Below are 6,767 nucleotides of genomic sequence, written 5' to 3'. Positions count from 1 at the left end.
CCCCATGCATTTTTTCACTATGTTCAATGGAAAAACGCAAAAATTGTTGACATGCTGCTTTTTCCTGCACCCAAAACTGCAGGCAAGAAAAAAGCAACTTACGCACAGCTTTTCTGAATTCTCATAGACTAGGGCAACACAGTGCACCAAAATCTGCACCAAAAAACTGCACTGTGCGCACAGGGCCTTAAGCCCATTTGGATAGGCTATGTGCTCACGCTAAGTTTTCGGTTGTAGAAATTTCTGCACCAAATCTGCATATCTTTTCATATTTTATTTTTTGCCTCTTTTTTGGTGTGTTTTTGATGCTTTTTTTTGCATGCATTTGGGATGTAAAAACGATGTCAAAATTGCTGATAGAATTGACATGCTGCAGTCTATTTTCTGCAGCATGTCAAGGAAAAAAGCAATGTGCACAAAACTTCAGGATTCTCATTGACTTTGCTGGAATAAGGATTCGCTTGCAGTTTTCTGACAAAAATGCATAAAAAAAAAAGTGCTGTGTGCGCACAGCCTAATCGTTCTCGGACTTATCACCGATTTAACTAGGCAGACGTAAAAACGAGGAACGAGCAAAATGTTACTTTGTCAGAGATCAAAATCAAAAGGTACATGTCTGAGTATGTAAAAATCACGATCCGTTTGATGTCCATTTTTAACATTGTAACGGTCAAGGGAAGCATTGCAATTCTTATTATTAATTAAAAAAAAAAAATATATGAGAAAATCACTTATGAAACTCTGGATAAAAACGGAAACTGATGAAAATCTGCTCAAAAAGCACTGATGAAAATTGTTCCATTTTTTTTTTTTTTGCACAAGACAAAAATTACTGATGTCAGAGCGAGACCTTAAACTGATGCAAATGATGCACCCCAACATACTGGTAGATTAATTGGCTTCCTGTATGTTTGACCCTTGTGTGCGTACGCATGCAAAATTAGCTTGTGAGCCCCTGTAGCAGTAGGTGAGTAATCACAGTCTGTGAAATATGTTAGAGCAATAAATATAATCGCCTAATTATTTTTTTTTGCCTAAGTGCGCACAACATTTCAGCACTAAGTATCAATAGGGAGACTAAAATGTGTTCTTTGGCTCCTGTTGGGGCCAAAATTTTATAGTAAAGAGCAGAAGATTAAACTTTCATTTACAATTGGCCATCGGAAAGGAAAAAAAAAAAAAAAAAGTATATTTAGGGGAATATACTTTTTTTTAACCTATAGGTGACACCATTAGTTATGGTCGGCACCCTGGAAAGATCCAGTGCTCATGTGGTTATGGATGAAATCCAATGGTAGAGCTTTACATCTTTACCACTGTATGGCATCTGTCCCAGTCCTCTGCCAGACATGTATATTGGGATTGTAGACCTCTGATTTATGGCTCAAATGCCTGAGAATGACACTATATTGGCTTAAAATACCATCAACTTGACCAAAATCGTTACATCGTTGGAGGATTTCAGCAGGCGAATTAACGCGATCAACAAAGGGAGTTACTGAGGTATCATTGTACTGATGGAGAACCCCCTCGAAGAGCTGATAATCAGAGTTCTGCTTGGAACAATGGGTCCATTCTAGAAATCCACCTATCCATTCCTATTTTTTTTAGCAGGACTCCCCTCATTCTAAAGGTGGGTACTGGGTCTAAATTTGAACCCCTGGAAGCAGCATAACAACAGTGAATAAGGGTTTCCTCAATACCATGGATTAGGCAATATCTGTCACACTAGGTATGGGGGAAGTAGCAATCGAGTGGCGAAAGGTAAGGGAAGGGGACCCCTGCATCTAGGGAAGGGGGAGATGGTGACCCCTGACCAAATGTGATGTCAAACAGGCAGGTGTAATGGGACGCTAAACCGCTAGGAGTCACTAGATACACTAGTGGAGAAGATCTACGGGGTAGTCGAACAAGCCAGGTGTCAGTACCCAGGATATCATGTCAGTATCCGAGGGAGAGAGAGAAGCCAAAGTCAATGTGCGAGCCGGGGGTCTGTTAACCAGTAAGACACTTCAAGTACCAGGAAGAGAGTGGAGCTGGGGTCAGGGTACGAGCCAAGGTCGGTAGCCAAGAAGACACATTGAGTACACAGGAGAGAGCAGAGCCATGGTCAGGAAACAAGCCGAAGGTCAGAAAGGCAGGCAGTCAAGTCAGAGTAGGGGAGGAGATGGGACGGGGTACGAGGAACTAGGTAGCGGGATAAGATCAGATCAGTCACTTATGGGAACCAGAGACATACACTGCTAAACAGGAACTATCACTAGCGGCATTCCAGGTGAAATAGCTCAAAGATAAAGCAAAACAATCACCCGGAACAAAGCTCCAAAGAACAGGCCCCTCCCACACTACACAGGACTAGACCGGGAACAATGAGTTCACCAGAGGAAAATATGAGGCCTAGTATAGGCTCTGGAGGAGAGCAGAGCACCGCTAATCAGAATCATGACACCAAACCTACAGCTGGTCCCTGGGGTACCGCACCACCCTAAATAGGTTCCGTGCCGGATACCTGACCGTAGGTATCCCTAGTGCTGGACCCTAAATAGGGAACAGGTGGGATGAGCTCTTCATCCACGCCATTAAACACTAAAGGAAGACACAAGGGGGACACACAGGAGAAAAGCATGAACTACTTAAATTACACAGGTTGGAGTTCAGCAACGATACTACAGATGAGAGCCAGCCACCTGCTTGCAACCAGAGCTAGAATGAACTGAACTTCTTGGAATGTTTAAAGTTGTGGAAATCTTTTTGTAACCAAATCCAGCTTTACACTTCTCCATAGCAGTATCACGGACCTGCCTGTTGTGTTCCTTGGTCTTCATGATGCTCTCTGTGCTTTAAACAGAACACTGAGCCTATCAGAGCAGGTGCATTTATACGGCGACTTGATTACACACAGGTGGATTATATTTATCATCATCAGTCACTTAGGACAACATTGGATCATTCAGAGATCCTCAATGAACTTCTGGAGTGAGTTTGCTGCACTGAAAGTAAAGGGGATGAATAATATTGCACACCCCAATTTTCAGTTTATTAGTTTTTAGAAAAGTTTACAATAAGCAATAAATTTCATTCAACTTCACAATTGTGTCCCTCTTGTTGTTGATTCTTCACCATAACATTTATGTTTGAAGCCTGAAATGTGGGAAAAGATTGAAAATTTCAAGGGGGCCGAAGACTTTCGCAAGGCACTGTATATGTTTATCTAGCTTTTCCAAAGACAAGTACAGCAACACCTTCACATGCCCAGTCTGTTCCTGAAAAATTAGAATTGACATGCAACGGAGACTTAAGGACTATGGTAGATCTGAAGTCTCTGTCAATCCAGCTCTATTTTCTACACAGCGCCGCCTCCTCCTGCTTGACTAACGGCTCCTTTGCCTTAGGCCCCCTTCACACGTCCGTGTCTCCGGTACGTGTTTCGTCCGTTTCCTCACGTGCCGGAGACACGGGCATACCATACGTAGACCCATTAAAATCAATGGGTCTCCACACACGTGTGTGTTTTTGCTATGGACCGTGTGTTCGTGTGGAGCATACGTGTGCCCGTGTGCTCCACACGTAGACATGTGCATTTTTCTTCGGCATCACAGGTGTCACACGGCCCGCAAACGGACCACACGGATGTGTTCCGTGTGACACGCACCGGAGAAAACACATGTGTTTGTAAAAAAAAATAATTCTATACTCACCTTTTCCAGCACTGCTGTTTCTGCCGCTGCTGTCACTTGCTTACGACCCCTGCTCTTTATGCTCATTGAATATTCACTCCACTGCGGGCCGGAAGCAGCAGCGGGGAGTCGGCAGAACCGCAGATTGAAGATCAGCACCACGGACAGCAACGCCAGGGACAGGTGAGCAGAAAGTTCCCTGTCTCCGTGTGTTATCACGGATAGCATACGGAGAACACACGTTGTGCCTTAAAAACGGCACAAGGAGGATAATACGCACATTTGACACGTCCGTGAAAAAAAACCGTGCATGATTTTCACGGACGTGTGAAGGGGTCCTTATACGGAATCTGTCACAAGTTTTTTGTTCCCGCATCTCAGAGCAGCATAATGTAGAGACAGATACCCTAATTCCAGCGATGTGTCACTTACTGAGCTGTTTGCTGTCAGTTTAAAAAAAAAACAAAACGATGTTTCTCTGCTGCAGATCTAGCAGTTAGGCCGAAGTCTCGCATCGCATGACCCAGGATGGCCGCACACTCTCTGGACAGGAGCATCTCAACTACATAGAAATACATGCAGCTGACCTGCTCCTGTCAGCAGAGCGTGTGGCCGTGCTGGATGATGTGATGGATGTGAGACTCACGCGAGTCTCTCGCAAGTGTGACTCTGGCCTTATAGAGAGCTCATGAATATGCTGTACTACCTGCAGCACATCAAGTAGTCCTCTAATGATAATCTACTACTGATTAAACAGTGATTTTGTCAAAATACATTAAGCAGCAAAGTAAGTGACACATCTCTAGAATCAGGATCTCTGCTCCTATGTTATGCTACTCTCAGATTAAATGGTAAAAACCTGGTGACAGATTCCCTTTAAGTCAGACAGCATAGAGACTATCAATCAAGCAGGAGGAGGTGGTGTTGGGTGGGGAATAGAGCTGGAGTGACAGAGGCTTCAGATGTATCATATCTATTTGCATATGAATTCAAACACTGATTTCTTAGTAATGGAAAAGCGGAGTGGCCATTTAAAGGTATTACTGAAATTGTCTTTCAAAGAGCTACATGTGCACATAGATAGTTTTCTAAATCCAGCTGACAGATTCCTTAAAAAATCCAAACATGTTCTTCTTATGCCAGGTTCACAAAATGGTATTGAAAATTGGGCCAATATTGACTGTATATTGCGGGCATGACTGGCTGTGGGTGCGAGTCTGCATTATGGTAGTCTATGTGGAAAGTCACCCATGTGCCCAGGAACACTGGCGCACAGACCGGTTATACGCTCGTCTGAACGAGCCCTTATGGAGATATGAATATTTATAATAAACGTATGATGGTTTAGTTCATACATTGTTTTTTTCTTTTCGGACAGAGTGATTGGTGAGAAAACATGGAAAACCCAAAGAACTTTGATACCAGCAACAGAGCAAGGCGAACCAAAAAGAGAAGGGCCCTGGAACCTGCTGAAGATACAGTATGGCGTGCACGATAAGGTAACTATACATAAGGGTACTTTCCCACAGGAACAGAAGAGCATTTTTGTTGTACAAAGTGGTGATGTACCTATTTGCATGGCTGAGAGTGAAATTTGCACTGATATATGCAGTATAAATTAATACGATGTGGATTTACAATCCTCAAATCTGCTAAATTTACTCGGCGGATTTTCTACAAAGCATGTAAATAGGATTTTGGGACATTTTATCCATAATACGCCACGGATTTTCCGCATTAGAAAATATGCTGCGTATGTGGCCTATATAGTGCATTGTCACTCAACTAGTGACCATGAATTTAGCAATTTTGGTCAAATTTATACCCCGTATTGCCAGATTTTACAATACATATTACTGGGTCACCAGATTTTTTTCGTTTAAGCTGCGTACCTCCTCCACTGATTCTGGAACCGTTTTTATTTTCCTTCTGTGCCCCTCACTTCCAAATTTATTCACCCTGGAAATAAAGCAGCAAATTTTCCCTTCAACCAACTGGGCGTGTATCACAGAACTGTGTTTTGATTGGTTGGGATCAGAGGAGAACAGGCAACTTCTTGTGGTACACGCCCAGTTGGTTGAAGGGAAAATGTTAATTTTTATTACCAGGGGACATAACTTTGGAACGGACGGTCACAGAAGAAAAAGATAAACTGTTCCGGAATCAGTAGATGAGATACAATAAAAAAAAAAAAATCCAGTGAAAGGTTTTCTTTAACACCCTTCTACAACATGGAGCCTGATTTCAGTTGTATAGAAAGAGGCAGATTTTCTATTCAAAAGCTGGATATAGCTGTGGGATGTATAGTAAGTCTTGTTGCTCAGCTTTCATATGACCCTTAGGGTACATGCCCACGATCATGGTACACAGCGTTTTGGCAGCAGCATGTTTTCGCTGCATCCAAAATGCTGTATTGTACAGTACAGGCACAATGGATGGGATTTCTAGAAATCTCCTGCCCGCTGTGCATGTTTTTTCCGCAGCGATAACAGACCTGTGGTGTGGCTTCCCGAGCCGCAGCATGTCAATTGTTTGCTGCGGAGACACAAGTGTTTTCCACAGGGAGAATACAGAGAGAAACCGCAACTTCCCAAGCCAGGATCATGGGCACGAGCAGCGGCGGTCTCCTGCGGAGGAGGCCCGTGGCCCCTCAGGTCAGGACCCTAAGGTTATGTGCACATGATCAGGACCCGCTGTGTCCTGGACGCGGTGGATCTTGACCTGCGGGGCCACAATCTGGGCTCGGGCAGATGCGATGTGTTCTCCCTACGGGGAAACTTGCGTCTCCGCAGCAAACAATTGGCATGCTGCGGCTCACGAAGCTGCACCGCAGGTCAGTATTCACTGCAGGATAAACAAGCACAGTGGGCACGGGATTTCTAGAAATCACACCCATTGTGCTTGTACTGTACAGCACAGCGTTTTGGATGCAGCGAAAACACCCTACATCCAAAATGCTGTGAACCCCGATCGTGGGCACGCAGCCTAATAGTCACTAGTAATTCTTTTAGGGGGGAAAATTCTCTAAATTGTCTGACTGTACTAAGAAATCCTGGCTCTGGTAATATATAAAAACAGGCAAAATTATAG

At 43.7% G+C, this 6,767-nt stretch overlaps 1 protein-coding gene across 2 annotated transcripts in view; it reads left to right on the top strand.

Moving 5' to 3' along the window:
* Window positions 1-5,083: 5,083 nt before the first annotated feature.
* MLLT10 (MLLT10 histone lysine methyltransferase DOT1L cofactor) overlaps window positions 5,084-6,767 on the top strand; it is a 271,496-nt gene continuing 269,812 nt past the window's right edge. Inside the window, exon 1 of one of the 2 annotated variants that reach the window (XM_075315577.1) lies at window positions 5,084-5,176. The gene's annotated coding sequence lies outside the window, so the exon portion shown is untranslated. The remainder of the gene's footprint in view (window positions 5,177-6,767) is intronic. The other variant, XM_075315578.1, reaches the window with a different exon arrangement.

This window comes from Anomaloglossus baeobatrachus, chromosome 6 (genome assembly GCF_048569485.1).
Source record: "Anomaloglossus baeobatrachus isolate aAnoBae1 chromosome 6, aAnoBae1.hap1, whole genome shotgun sequence".
Lineage (NCBI taxonomy): Eukaryota > Metazoa > Chordata > Amphibia > Anura > Aromobatidae > Anomaloglossus > Anomaloglossus baeobatrachus.
Note: the sequence above shows the minus strand (reverse complement) of the source record. Positions and strands in the feature narration are given on the sequence as shown.